The sequence below is a fragment of the Adiantum capillus-veneris genome, chromosome 17 (genome assembly GCF_014529385.1).
Source record: "Adiantum capillus-veneris isolate H3 chromosome 17, ASM1452938v2, whole genome shotgun sequence".
NCBI lineage: Eukaryota > Viridiplantae > Streptophyta > Polypodiopsida > Polypodiales > Pteridaceae > Adiantum > Adiantum capillus-veneris.
In genome coordinates this window covers 142,136,493-142,152,341 of record NC_140947.1, presented here as the reverse complement: position 1 = coordinate 142,152,341, position 15,849 = coordinate 142,136,493, and positions in this window count along the sequence as shown.

Below are 15,849 nucleotides of genomic sequence, written 5' to 3'. Positions count from 1 at the left end.
AAATAGGAAGACATTTTAGATGAATATGAAAAAGTGTCTGAGACTTCTTCAAGAATCGTGTGCAAGGAATTTCCTTGATTCATGCTTTCTTCAGTGGATACTCTATTGGAGGTTTCTCCAAGTATGCCCTGATTTCCTAGTACACGACTAGATCTAAGGTTCATAAAGACTTATGAAGCCCTGGATAGAGTACTTACCTTTGGATTGACTTGCTGTCAATTTCTTCCACTTGACTGGATTACACTTTCTGTCTGAGCTACCGATTCCTGTACAAATTTGATCAAGTTAGCTATTCTTCTATAAAGACATTATAGTTTTTGCTAGCTAATATGATTGGTCTATGGGTATCACTACAAATCGAGCTAATTGAGTCAACAGTTGCAATTTCCAAACTCAACTTTGGCAAAAATCAAAGGACTAATCTGCAACTCAAAAACTGAGTGAACATGTATCAATTTGGATCCGATTGAACTCAAACTTTCCCAGGAGCCTTGTATTATGTTGGTCTAACACTGTACAAGCTCAAAAGTCAAAATAGGTAGCTTTGTGTAGCAGTAGTAAATAATCACGATTATTTACTTTTGTCAAATTTTTGCCCTTTTTGGCTTGATTTGCCAAGTTTACAACCTATTGAGGTCCTTGGACAAGTTTCAACAAGTTTGGACAAAATCTGTTTAAGTTTATCAACTGTTTCGTGTCTGCAGACTTGGTTTTCAAGAATCTGGCTTAAGTCTCACTTTTGTGATCCAAATTAAAATTGATTTGTGTGGTTTACTTGATATGCTTGACCTTGTGGTATGCCCAAATATGGAAGATTATCAATTTTTGAAGTAGATGTAAATAATCACGATTATTTACTCCAGCTAATTTTTTACAAGTTTTTGTCCCAATCTTGACACAGATCTGTTAAGCACTTCAAATTAAGGTCTCTAGCCAAGTTTCATCAAATTTGGACTATTTTTAGTCAAATGGTCATCAGTTTTGTGTCCGCAGACTGACTTTGCAAATTTGGTCACAATTTTCAATCCAATGATCCAGATCTTACCAAATTTGGTTTGTGGGCTTATTACAACATGGTAAAACTAGTGGTATACTAACTTGGTCAAAAAAGTTGAAAATTAAGGCAGATGAAAATAATCGTGATTATCTATAACTCAAAACTTTTTGCATCTTTTTAGTCAAGTGAGCATGTACACATGTTATCACATCAATATAAGCCTATGAATCAAATTTCATTGAGTTTGGACAATTTTTTCCCCAATTTACACTCAAGTTTCAGAAAGTCAGTACAAACTTTAGTTTTTACCCAGTTTTTTGCCAATTTGGTGATCCAAATCTTTTGTGCCTTTACAAAAGTTGTTTATACACATACAATGAGTCACTCGTATCAACGTTAGTCAAATTTAAACTGAAAGTAAATAATTGCGGTTATTTACTTTATGCCCAAAATGAAAAAGTGTTTGCACTTCTTTCATGGACAGTCTTTTCATGAGTTGTTTTAAGCCTATGAATCAAATCAAAACTTAATTTGGCCTAAAATGTCAAGAAAAAGTAAATAATTTGAGTTTTTGCAAACTCTTGAAATTTTTACCTCATGCGTGCTGTGGTGCATAGGGTCTTTTTTTGGCCTGTTCGGCACCGCTGGTCATCGGCGTGCATTTTGGCAGTCCCACGGTCTCCATACGCACCTAAAATGGCTCCGTTTTGTAAAATGTTCACCGGTAGGCATCCCACGTCCAACAGGTGCTTGGATGGTTGAGGAGGTGAAATCTAACAACTTGACTAATTCAAATACTTCAACAACAAAAAGTACAGAATTAACTATTAGAGTTACGCCGAATGGTAGAAAACCGACTCGTTCATATTATATGGAAAGATTACAAATCTCATAAACAGAGGTTATGTAACATTTAATGGCCTAATAACTTATGTGTAGCGGAAATTAGCATGAACATAGTGGGCATTTCATTAGAGTAGATTCCTAATGAGAATTACAAGAGTGCTTGGGTGGAGAGAGCAACAAAAAGCATAACACCTAGTTAGATAGCATCCACAATACTTTCAAAAGAGAGAGAAATTAAACTATTGACAACAGTTGAGGACCGGATTTTCATGGAGCCGGTCCCCCCTCCAAAAGGCTTTGTATTATGGTTTCTCCCATACTGAGACATTGTACAATACAATTCTTTGTGTTCCTTCAAGACTAGCTAGTGCAATGAAGATGAAAACTTCATGCACTAAGCAAAACACTTAACAAACACAACTTGAATTATCCCCTTTCTCAGACCCAAGACCTCACACACCTTCGAAGATGGTGAGAGCTAGCAGGGTATGAGAGTAGATTGAGAGGAAGAAGGAGTATCTTATGAGAAAGATGTACATCTCCTCACATAATCACTCATATGTAGCATATCTTAGCTTAGTAATTAGCTTGGTAGAGGAGATGAGCATGCATTGAAGCTTGGATCTTGGTTGGATTTTCATCCACATGCCAAGAGAGTGTTGATGTAGGCTTCTATCTCACAAGCTTGGAGTAGGTGATGAGTTCTCCATTAAATCTTGGGAAGAGATAGTCTTCTCTTTCTTCACACATGAGCTTGTGTGAGTGTGTGTGTGATAATGCCTTGCAAAAATCAGCCCCCTCTCTCTCTCTCTTGGGCGAGCCCTCTTGCTAAATGCTCTTCCTGAAGCCTCATTGGCCCTCCCCAAGTCAAGCCAATTACAATTAAGCAGCATAAGTGATAGCCTTCTGACATGTGTCCCCCTTTCCCCTTTTGTGAGAGATTTAGGTAATTAAATAATTAAACTAAACTCTCATTGGACCCCTTTGCCTCCTGGCCAATAGGAATCAGGCAAGCCATGGGGCTCCTGAATGCTCATTGGACCCCTTGGGAGATTGCCCAATAGTCTTCTAGGAGACTTAATTCTCATTGGTTTATTTTTTTAAATGTTTTTAAATTAATTAAACTAGATTTAATCTAGCTTAATTTTCATTGGTCCACTTCAAGTGTCATCCAATAGAAATTGGGCACACCTTGTGGGTATCTGGCCTAGGGAGCTGACATGTGTTCCTCATTCCCTTTGTTTAAAGGGAGCCCGTGTGTGTGTGTGTGTGTGGCTTTGTCTCTCATCCCCTACCTTTAGGGCTCACCCCCTCCCATGTAGGGATGTGCAAAGACTTTTAGGGCACACACAAAGCATCCAATTTTCCCTAGGGTTGAACTTTGGACACAACCTTTGAATTTTGGAACCTTAGCATTTTAGAATTCTTAATGGGCTGCACCTTAGGGTCTTTTTAGCCCATTGTTGCACATGGATCTTTTGCAGATGGCCCCCCCTTTGGATCCCTATTTTCCCTCCTTTGGATCCCTATTGTGGCCGGTCTGCTAGCTTAACCAATATTCTAGCTTTTTCTCCCCTGGCCTTCCCCACATTAAATGATCAGTTTAATATGAGAAAATCATTTAGGAGAATTAGATATTGATTATTATGACATTACCTCTCTCTTGAAATCATAGTCGTCCTCGACTATGGTGTAGAGAAGATAAAGCATGTTCATGAGTCCTTTTCTTAGCGGGTAGAGGATCCCTATGTTACCCTACGACATCATTCCACAATGGATGACTAGTCCATTTGGCGCTTGAGAGCCTGAGGCTGCCGCAAGCATGTCTGCACATTAGTCCTATCAATCTTCCATAGTAGAGTGACAAGCTCTACTTGGTGTTTGGGAGACGTCGTCTCCGCAAACTTGATCTAAGCATGCATACTACTTCATTTTTGTGCACAAATAAAGAAAAAGAGAGTGTTATAAGACAAAAATTTTGTTCATTTTTAATAACATTTTGTACATTTGCTTACTCTTGGGAAGCATTGTAAGCATTGACAAGGTTTAGGTTATCCTTTAATTGTATGCCTTGCATCCATCTAGCATCTTCAAAAGGATAATTCTTAAACTTAATAAGATATCGTCGGATAGTCTTACCGCCTCTTAGTACCCTGTCTTCATGTCGGAGAATGGGCTCGGGCTGCAGCACCTCTTCTTGGTCCTCGATCTCCGGTGGGTCTTCAATAGTTGGTTCTTGAGGTGGCTCTCCTTTGTAAGGCTTTAATAGGCTCACATGAAAAGCATTGTTTATGAGCCAATGATTGGGCAACTTGAGTTGATAGGCCATCTCATTGATTGGCCTAAGAATCTGAAAGGGACCATAGTACCTTTTTGCTAGTTTAGCATAGTACTTTTGGTGACCCGTAGGATTCTTGCCCGTTGTGTGCCTTCATCGAGCCTTGGGAAACTTTAACAAGACCCAATCGTTTTCTTTAAAGGCTTGGGCTCTTCTGTGCTTGTCAGCAGCAGCCTTTTGCCTTTGCTGTGAGATAGAGATAGCATCCTTAATCTTTTGGAAAGATTCTTGTAGGTCTCGGCGATACTCATCTGCAGCGAAGATCTTCCCATGTACCTTAAGTAGCAAGGGACTTTTTGATCTTCCCTCAATTACCTCGAAAGGTGCTTTTCCTGTGGAAGTATGTACAGTGTTATTGTAAGCATACTCCACTAAGGGTAAGTACTTCTCCCATTGGGATCTTTGATCTACTTCCGTTACATAGGCTTTTAGTAGATCAAGAATTGTTAGGTTAGCTATTTCACTTTGGCCATCCGTTTGTGGATGATAGGCCGAAGAGAAATTTAGCCTTGTCCCTAAATTCTCAAAGAGACCCTTCCAGAAATTACTGGTCATTCTAGGATCTCTATCCGACACTATGGACATTGGCAAGCCATGGTATTTGAAAATTTGTGAAATGAAGAGGGTTGCCATTTGATGGGCTTTGATAGTCTTTTTGACAGGTATAAAATGAGCTTGTTTACTAAACCTGTCTACTATCGTCCATATTCCCGTATTCCCATGGATAGACTTAGGCAATCCAAAGATAAAATCCATGGATATGCTCTCCCATGGTGAATTAGGGATTGGCAAGGGTTGAAGCAATCCAGGTTTCTTCCCTTTATCAAATTTTGTCTTTTGACATACCACACATTTGGAAACATACTCTTGTATGTTCACTTTCATGGTAGGCCAATAGAAATATGGACTGAATCCCTCTATGTCCCGCATACGGGGGAGCATGAGATTCATACATTACTTTCTCACGCAGGGAGTTAGTAATGCATAGTCTATTGCCATAGAGAAGATAACCATCTTGTAAAGTAAATGGTTCTTTTTTCTTCCCTAATGTAAGGGCTGAAATCACATATCTAAAATCAGGATCAATAGCATACTCATCTATCATTGAAGATAGATCATTGTGAGTTGCTATGGAAACCACATTCACTCTCGGCCGTCTTGAGAGTGCATCGGCTACTTGATTATGCTTGCCAGCAATGTGAGCAATATGAAAATGAAATTGCAAAAGGAAATTTGCCCACCTCATTTGTTTGTCGGAGAGCTTGGTCTGCGTCATGAAGTACTTAAGACTTTGGTGATCCGTTCGCAGAATGAAAAGAGTCCCCAATAAATAGTGCTTCCATGAGTCTAAGGCATGTAGAACTGTAAGGAGTTCTTTTTCGTATATGACTAGAGCTTGCTCAACAGGGTCGAGCCTTCGGCTCTCATAGCCTATGGTGTGCCCTTCTTGGAGCAAAACAGCTCCAAGGCAATCACCACAAGCATCACATTGGACCTCAAATGGTTTTGAGAGATCCGGTAGTGTAAGCACAGGTTGAGAGATAATGTTTTCTTTAAGCTTTTCAAAAGCATTGTTCTCCTTAGCAGACCATGTATACCTAACGCTTTTCTTTGTTAGGTCATGTAATGGTCCCACAATTTGTGAGAACTTTTCTATGAAGCGTCTATAGTATGCACACATACCTATAAAGCTTCTTAGTTCATGAAGATTCCTTGGTTTAGGCCATCCTTTTATTACCTCTAACTTGGATGGATCCATTTGGATGCCATCTTAAGAGATAATGTGACCTAAATACTGAATCTCTTGCAAGAAAAATTCACTTTTCTTTCGATTAACATAAAGTTTATTCTCTCTTAAAACTTGAAATATTACCTGGAGGTGTTGCTTGTGTTCCTCCAATGAATTAGAGTAGATGATAATATCATCAAAGAACACTCCAGTGAAGGTTCGATTAGGGCTGAACAGCTTCTCCATCAAGTGGTTGAATGTGTCTGGTGCATTGGTCAAGCCAAAAGGCATGACAATGTATTCGTAAAGACCAAATGTAGTGCGAAACGCGGTCTTTACAATGTCTTGATCAACTATCCTTATTTGATGATAGCCACTCTTTAGGTCAACCCTACTGAAGTAGGTCGATCCTTGTAGCTTATCAAATAGGTCTTCTACCCGTGGAACAGGAAACCTATTCTTGATAGTGATCCTATTTAGTGCTCTATAGTCGACACACATACGATATGTGCCATTCTTTTGCACTAATAGCATAGGTGAGAAAAATGGAGATGAGCTAGGCCTAACCATGCCCTTCTCAACTAACTCATGCACTTGCCGCACAATCTCCTCTTGTTGAGCTTGAGAAACTCTATAAGGAGGTTTATTAGGCGGTGAACTTCTTGGAAGAAGTATAATTGCATGGTCATCATTACCTCGTTTAGGAGGTAGCTCACAAGGGATGTCGTCAATAAAAACATCTTGAAACCCCTTGAGAGAATTGGATAACTCTAATTCCTTTTGGTTGCTTTTATTTTCTTTTGCTAAAGCATTAGGTTCATTTTGAGAGTCTTTAACAAAAATCATGTACACGGAAATAGAGCTCTTTATTGACTTATTGAAAGCTGGTGTATGTACAATGGGGATGGTGTTACCCATTTCCTTAGCATCTATATACATGTATTTTTCCCTGAACTTAAAGGAGATTCTCCTTTTAGAAAATTTAACATCGGCAGCCAGGCGGTCAAACCATGGTGCCCCTAGGATTACATCCTCATGCTTGAGAGGAGAGATAAAGAAGTCCTCTTTGTCCACATAGCCTTGGACATGAAGCCTCAATTTCCCAATTAAGGGAGTGACTGAAGCTTCTTGCCCCTTGAAGGCACTGTCTGCGGGTAGGACATCTCCCATCTCGTAGGATTGTATTCCTAGCTTGGTGGCCAACTCTATAGATATAAAATTGTGAGTAGAACCACGGTCAAAGAGAATAAAAGAATCACGTTCTCTTACCTTTCCCCAAGCATGGCATAGAGGAGATCCTTTGTGGTGAGTTTGGTGAGTCTCCTCCTCTTGGATTTCAACCAAGGAAGCTCTAGGAGGATCTTGGCGGTTGTTCTTTTGGGGACAAGCGCGGTACGCATGCCCTTGTTCGCCTCACTTGAAACACTAGTTATCCTTACGATTACGCTCAAGCTCTTCAGGAGAGAGAGTTTATTCTTACCTTTGTAAACTCCCTTCTCTTTAGCTTTGTTGGAGTTGCCCTTAGGAGACTTTTGGACATTGTCCTTCCCCTTAGGCTCATTGGAACCCTTGTTTTTCGGGGGCTTATTATTTCTTTTTGCCCCCGTTTGGAAATTGATTCGAGAGGCGACCATAGTGTGGTGTATTACCGCCGATATGGTACGTGGTCTTTGGGAGTTAACATACTCCGCCATTTCTTCAGTTAAGCCCGCACAAAATTGTTGCTTTTGCTCTCCAAAATCCAACCTTTTGAAGACAGTGGCTTTGAGTTGTAGGTCCCAAAACTTGTCTACATATTTGTGGAGGGATTCATTGGGAGAGAGCTTTAAGCTTCGCCATTCGGTGAGTACTTTGTCTTTGGCATCGGTGGCCAAAAATTGCTTCATAATGGAAGCTCTTAAAGCCTTCCATGTTCGTGGAGCTTCACCATTGGCTTGTAGGCTAGACCACCATTGCCTGGTGGACTTTTGAAAGTGCATATCTACATGGCGTAGCTTAGAGGACTCCATGAAGCCCTCATCTCCAAACGCAGCATCGAATTGCTGGATAAAGGCCAAGACTTTGTCCGTAGCACCAAAGGTACCATCATAGGTAAGGAAAGAGATGCTCTTCCCTCCCTCTTTGAATTTCTTCAATTTGGACGACCTCTTCCATGCGGCATAGGATTTCCTATGGCCTCTTCTTTTTGATGGTTCAAAGGTTGCACCATCACTTTCTTCAAAGGGTGAAGAATTTGAAGAAGGTGGAGAAGAGGGTGACCTCTTTCTCGCCTTTTTCTTGTCTTGATCTTTGTCATCTTCACCATAGTTTTCATAAGAGGAAGAGGATGAAGAAGATGGAGAAGAGGGTGTCCTCTTTCTTGCCTTTTTCTTCTCTTGCTTTTTATCATCCCTCTTTGAATTATGGCATGGAGAAGAGTGTGATGGTCTTCTCCGCTTTGGTGGTGATGGAGAGCGTTTAGCCCGCCGTCTTCGTGGAGCCATCTCCGCCGAGGTGGCGGGAGACTCGCTTCTTTCTCGTTCCTTCGGTGGAGGCTCTTGAGTTCTCCTTTGGGAAGGAGATGCATCATCAAGAAGTAAATTCTTGAGCCCTTCATATGGATTCTCTTCTTCTTCCCGAATCGGAGAGAGACCTCTTTTGGTAGTCTCACAAGGAGGCTTCCTAGGTGTTCTCTCGTCATGGTGACGAGCTTGGAGAATCCCGTGAGCACGGAGCTGCCGTTGCACTTCACTTTGGAGAGATGGATTGCCCATGGCTTGTTGAAGCCTAGAAACAAGATAGTTAACAAGCATTGAAGCATCATTAGTAGCTTGCTCATGAGAAAAATCAAAGTTATCAACATTAATTTCACTCTCTTTACTATTGTCAGCCATTCTAACAACTTTTAGGTGTAAACTTTTTAGGTGTACTTTGGCACTTCAAGCCCTAGTTTCTACTCCTCTTTACCCCTTTAGAAAAAGCACTCAAGCTACTGTACCTGCGGCTTGAATACCATTAATTGCAAGGAATAGAAGAGAGGGTCTTTCGACACCAAAACAACACCGGATCCTGTCAAGCTTCTAATAGCTCAATAGTAGTTAAGCCGTATGCAAGCCCCGTAGGACTCCACTAATAAGACCATAGATCTCGACAGTGATGCCCCGTTAACTGTACGAAGGCAGGCGCACTGCAAGGATAAAAAATCCCTATTCTACTTACTCACATGCAATTAATAATACCAACCATTTGTAGCTAGCTTGAGGACCTCCCTTCTTGAGCAAGAAAAAAGAAACCTTGAGCTCTGATACCAATGTAACATCTAATGGCCTAATAACTTATGTGTAGCGGAAATTAGCATGAACATAGTGGGCATTTCATTAGAGTAGATTCCTAATGAGAATTACAAGAGTGCTTGGGTGGAGAGAGCAACAAAAAGCATAACACCTAGTTAGATAGCATCCACAATACTTTCAAAAGAGAGAGCAATTAAGCTATTGACAACAGTTGAGGACCGGATTTTCATGGAGCCGGTCCCCCCTCCAAAAGGCTTTGTATTATGGTTTCTCCCATCAAGAGAGACATTGTACAATACAATTCTTTGTGTTCCTTCAAGACTAGCTAGTGCAATGAAGATGGAAACTTCATGCACTAAGCAAAACACTTAACAAACACAACTTGAATTATCCCCTTTCTCAGACCCAAGACCTCACACACCTTCGAAGATGGTGAGAGCTAGCAGGGTATGAGAGTAGATTGAGAGGAAGATGGAGTATCTTACGAGAAAGATGTACATCTCCTCACATAATCACTCATATGTAGCATAGATTAGCTTAGTAATTATCTTGGTAGAGGAGATGAGCATGCATTGAAGCTTGGCTCTTGGTTGGATTTGCATCCACATGCCAAGAGATTGTTAATGTAGGCTTCTATCTCACAAGCTTGGAGTAGGTGATGAGTTCTCCATTAAAGCTTGGGAAGAGATGGTCTTCTCTTTCTTCACACATGAGCTTGTGTGAGTGTATGTGTGATAATGCCTTGCAAAAATCAGCCCCCTCTCTCTCTTGGGCGAGCCCTCTTGCTAAATGCTCTTCCTGAAGCCCCATTGGCCCTCCCCAAGTCAAGCCAATTACAATTAAGCAGCATAAGTGATAGCCTTCTGACATGTGTCCCCCTTTCCCCTTTTGTGAGAGCTTTAGGTAATTAAATAATTAAACTAAACTCTCATTGGACCCCTTTGCCTCCTGGCCAATAGGAATCAGGCAAGCCATGGGGCTCCTGAATGCTCATTGGACCCCTTGGGAGATTGCCCAATAGTCTTCTAGGAGACTTAATTCTCATTGGTTTCTTTTTTTAAATGTTTTTAAATTAATTAAACTAGATTTACTCTAGATTACTTTTCATTGGTCCACTTCAAGGGTCGATCATCCAATAGAAATTGGGCACACCTTGTGGGCATCTGGCCTAGGGAGCTGACATGTGTCCCTCATCCCCTTTGTGTAAAGGGAGCCTGTGTGTGTGTGTGTGTGTGTGTGTGTGTGTGGCTTTCTCTCTCATCCCCTACCTTTAGGGCTCGCCCCCTCCCATGTAGGGATGTGCAAAGACTTTTAGGGCACACACAAAGCATCCAATTTTCCCTAGGGTTGACCTTTGGACACAACCTTTGAATTTTGGAACCGTAGCATTTTGGAAGTCTTAATGGGATGAACCTTAGGGTATTTTTAGCCCATTGTTGCACATGGCTCTTTTGCAGATGGCCCCCCCTTTGGATCCCTATTTTCCCTCCTTTGGATCCCTACTGTGGCCGGTCTGCTAGCTTAACCAATATTCTAGCTTTTTCTCCCCTGGCCTTCCCCACATTAAATGATCAGTTTAATATGAGAAAATCATTTAGGAGAATTAGATATTGATTATTATGATAGGTTACATGGGGAAACTAATTCTTATGGAGACACCTTTCATTCCCCGGATTGATCACTAGAGAAAGATCTATATTTTTTAGAGTAACTCGCTTAGCATGCACCATACAAGATACACCATCTTGGAACAAGTGCACCAAAATGTTCTCAGCGGCATCCTGTGTAAGGCCGATAGAGTTGCACGCTAGATACATGTAACAAAACCTGAATATTCGTCCATTATTTCTCTTACCACCCAAGAGAAAGCTACCTTTGGTATTATTGGCTTGGTGCTCTTTTATATTTTTGAATTTCACGTAGAGCAACTGTGGCAAGCTTCCATCATCGTTTCTTCTGCGTTGTTGGTAGTGGTGGAGAAGCCGGTTGTTTGGCCCATTGAGGAGGGTCATTTTTGTACTTTTTTCTCATCTCTTCTTGGGCTTGTTTCTCTTCAGGTGTGAGATTGTCATTTATCTTTTTCGCACATTGTTTTTCTCTCTGAGGAACTTTTAAAGGTCTGGAGCTCCTAGCCTTTGCTTGTTGGGCGGCCTGAACTCTTTCCTCTTTCGCTCTCCTCTCTGCCTCTGCTCGTGCTTGTAACTTAGCCAAGTGGACTCTCTCAACCTCAGCTCTCTGCCATTATTCTTGCTCTTTCTGCCTTCTTTGTTCTTCATGCAATCTTTCTGCTTCTCTAACAGAGCTGCCTCTTTCTTTTCTAACTCTCTCATTCTCTTCCTCCTCTTGGCATCTCGTGTTATTGAAATAGGATAACCTGGTATTACTTTGATCACCCTTTGTTTGACCCACAAGGGGAATTTTCACGGCGTAGTAACAGTTGCTTGAGCTTCAGGCGTTGCTGCTGCTTGAGCTCCTGATGCTGCCGTTGCTTGAGCTGCAGGTCCTGTATTTTGTGTTGGTCTATTTAGAGCTGCGAATGGTCCGAGATCCACGGCAGACATGTGCAATCCGCATGATGTAGTAACTGAAGATCACCAAAAACTGCTGCATGGTATTCTGATCCTCTGTAGTTGAAGGTTGGGGGAGCGGTTGGGTGTTTGGAGCTGGTTGTTGTATTGGGTTATCCACTTGTGGTTGAGGATGTGTGTAAGGTCCCCATCCTAAAAGATCGGGGCGACTTGGAAGATAGCCTTCTTTATTCTCTAAATCCAGTGACGACACCCTACTCCAATAATGCGAAGCAAGGATACGAGCAATGAAAGAGAAGAAGACTTCCACCTATTGTGTTCGTAGTTGCAAGACCCTACTCCACAAGACAGGTCGATGAGGTTAAAGGTTCTATGGGCTCTAGATCTTACATTATAAGAGAAGAAATCCCTTTCACATATTAAGGATCCAAAAACATCGCCTTTTTCCCCGCGTTTAAGAGGCACGGCCGCCATCCTTAAATCCAAAATATGACACGGGATAAATCTCTAACGTACTTGACTAATCGAGTCCACCCATCCTTGACTGGCAACCTGAGCCAATCCCTACTTTCCACCTCACACGCACACTTTTTTTCCACACTGTTTTACATATACAAACAGTGTTCCTTAATTAATTCCAAACACAGGTTCTTTTATACAGCCCTTCAAACAATACCAAAACAATTCAAATAATGCTAATGAAGGCAACCCTATTATTCCACAAAAACAACTTTTCCAATTTCTCATCATTTTGCCGCTACCCGTGGACTTTCTTTGTCTAACCAACAGAGCCTTTGCAAAGGATTTATTCGCTAACCGCAAATTGCGCAACCTTCCCATCTCGCTAACCGCGAGGCATCTTGCTAACCGCCAGGCATCCCGCTACCCGCGAGGCATCTTGCTAACCGTGAGGAACAAAAGAGAGCCATTAACCTCAGCTTTAATCTCCGCTATCCGCGGAATCATCTTGCTACCCGCGAGAACAAAATACATTCTTTCAACAATTCATCTCATTAATGATTCATCAAACATGATCAACCAATTCTTCATATCAATCAGAAACCGCCTATCAAACAATAACAATTGATTAAACAATAACAATCCAACAAACAGTAACAATTTATCAAACAGTCCTTTCGCTAGTCTATGAAAACATATGTGTGTTTCATGTGATAGAATCACGTTGTTCGAACGGTTTAAGGGGTTCCCTATGCTTAGCTTCCCAAGTCAAACATGAATACCATTGCAGAATTATAAATTTGTCTTACTGGATTTGGAGCACGTGCGGCTAACTCCTGTGCTAGAGGTTGGACGGCTTCGATTTCTTCTTCGGTTGATGCTTCCGCATGAGATATGTTTGATGCTTCCGCATGAGATCTGTTCGGAGTAGACACCTTCCTTCCCACCTTCCTTGGTGGTGCAACGGCATGGGCGTCCTTAGAACTTCGTGTTACACGCTTCGGAGCCATAGCTTCGGAATGGAGAAAAGAAAAGCGCGTAGTTGGAGAAAGAGAGAGAGAGAGAGTGTGTCCACAAATCGGGTGAAGGCACGTCGAAGATTGGAGATGGAGATGGTTTGAAGGTGAGAGGTTAAGGGAGAGAGGCTTCCTCCAGTGCGTCGTTGCGAGAGAGATTCCGCTTCTGTAGATGTGTGTGTCCAAAGTGAGAGGAGAAGGGTCCTTTATATAGGCCCTAGGGGGGTGCTAAAAATACTGAGAGGTTTCAAGAATAGGAGAAGAAAAAAGCTCGCGCGTCATCGCGGCTCTTTTTTTTTTTTGGGTACGCGAATCCTATGCGCGATTCTAAAAAGCTCTATACTTACAAGTTCCCATTCTATTTTGAAAGAGAGAAAGAAAGAAGTGTCGTAATTTTGACTCACCTCTCTTTCTTTCCTAAAAATACTATCTCTAAGCTTTTTCTTCACACATAGATTAGGTTCCCACATAAATCTATTGTTCCACATAAAGAAAGATCATAAATAAATGGATTCTGAACCCGATTTTCAATCCGATTTCTCCGATGAACTCACGATGACTCACAAAATCGAAAATCTCAATTACTTTGCAAAATATCTAAAATGATTTATATGGATAATTGTTGGGTACATTACAATGGGATTTGAAGTGGTGGATTCTGTGTTGTCAGTGGCAGTGATGTCATGGTTGTGCGTGGTGGTGTGCTCTTGTGTATTGTCCATGTTGTGCAAGATATGAGTGCGTATACGTTTGGGCTCGAGAGGATCTTCTATATTGTGCAAACAAGAAATGAACTTTAAGTGTGAGTTTTGACTTATATAGTACTTAAACTTAAAAAAAATAAAAAAACTCAATAAAATCACTCAAAATTTAAAAAGACTCCAAAATAGACCAAACTTGACCCATGGGACTAATAATTGTCGCCTTTACAAATCACTTTGCATGACAATGCATGTTATAATAGAAATGGTTAGCGCCTGCCATCACGCCGCCTTGTCTCCAACCAGCATCGGAATCGATCTTTTGCACTCGAAGCATGATATGATTGTGATCGCCTCAAGATAACCACTTTTCCTATTCTATATTTCAAACTTCTTTGTTCTCTTGTCTTCTTTCTCTCTCTTAATGCTAAAACTTTGTAGAACCAATTGAACATGTCGTGAAGGCCATTGCTCTTTTTTCATCCACCTCCACGTCTTGTATTTTTAAAATACACTACTTTTGCTTGATAGTGTGAGCACACCATTCCTTGGCTGCTCCAAATGCCTAATGAACTATAAGTGTCGAGAAAAAAATGCACTTTGTGCAAAAAGAATGTGCTGGAAAAAAAACAAACTTTAGTTTCGCATACATATGTATTTCAATTGAAAAAATCAAATTTTCAACACACCATGTAATATGTTATGTGTGTCTCCCCCCAAGCATCCACCATTTGTGATGTAAAAATATTGATTATAAACTTTAGTGTGGATATCTCATCTTTGATTAGCTTTGCCTTTTTGCAAAGACAAAAAATATCATCAGTAGATTGCCACACACGAGCACGCTTATTCCTATGGCTACTTCATTACCTTTGTAGGTGGTAATGTCACACATCTTTTTCCACAACTGAAACTCATTGGGACTTTGGGAGTCAGAATAGTTTGAAAGCAAATGCCTAGCTTTACTACCACCCATACATACTTTATTAGGGCAATCTTGTGTACTTCTAGATGCCTTCTTGTCTCCTTTGATAGCTCAACTGCACCCCCATGTAGACCAATGCTCGATAGAATAGATTTGAGTTCTCGTATACACTCTTCTCTTCTTTCTGCAGGCTCCATATTCCAAGCGTAATTAATATGGAGCATAAGTAACTTGTCAACAATTTGTAGACGGGCATGAAGGGTGTAGACATGCACATTTATTAGTGGTATTGGAAGAATAAGATCCCAACTTGGATCATCCATGTTTCGATTAGGGGGTACTTACTGGTCACAACTGAGGATACCTTGAAACCATTTTTGTAGTGATTTACCCACTGCTTGTGTAGTGGGTACACCTTTTGCAGAGTTGACTGTAACTTTGTCTCCCTTACCCTTACTAGCTTTCGACTTGCTAGGATTTGCACCCCTCAGTTCCCATTGAGACTTTATTGTGGCAGCAATAAATGCATGGAAAGAGGATCATTGCACCTTAACCTACACTTGAGTGTTTTCAAGCCTCTTGCCAAATGCCACTCAACTTGGAACGTTCCAATACCTGAAACATGCAATCTATATCCTTCTTGCTGTTGCCGAATGACATCAACGATTGCGGTGTGATTGGAATACCATTTCAGAGTCTCATGTGTCTCATGTGGGAGATGAAAAGCTGCTAGCCATCGAATATTTTTCTCTGTATGAATACCTAAACAAGTGTTTCCATTCTCGTTGGCATTTCTCTCCACATTGACACCCACCAAGGCCCTACTCATCAACATAACGCTTATCCTTTCGAGCCGTTGACCTTTAACAACTTGGCACTCATCAAGCTTCATAAAACAAATATCACTTTCCCATCACACTCTTCTTGTGTCAACCCATAAAATCTTATCATTGAATCTTAGAGCTTCAACAAGTCAACGTACACATTTTTGAACTCGTTGTAGTGAAAGAATTTTTTGTCTTCTAATGGCATGTCATC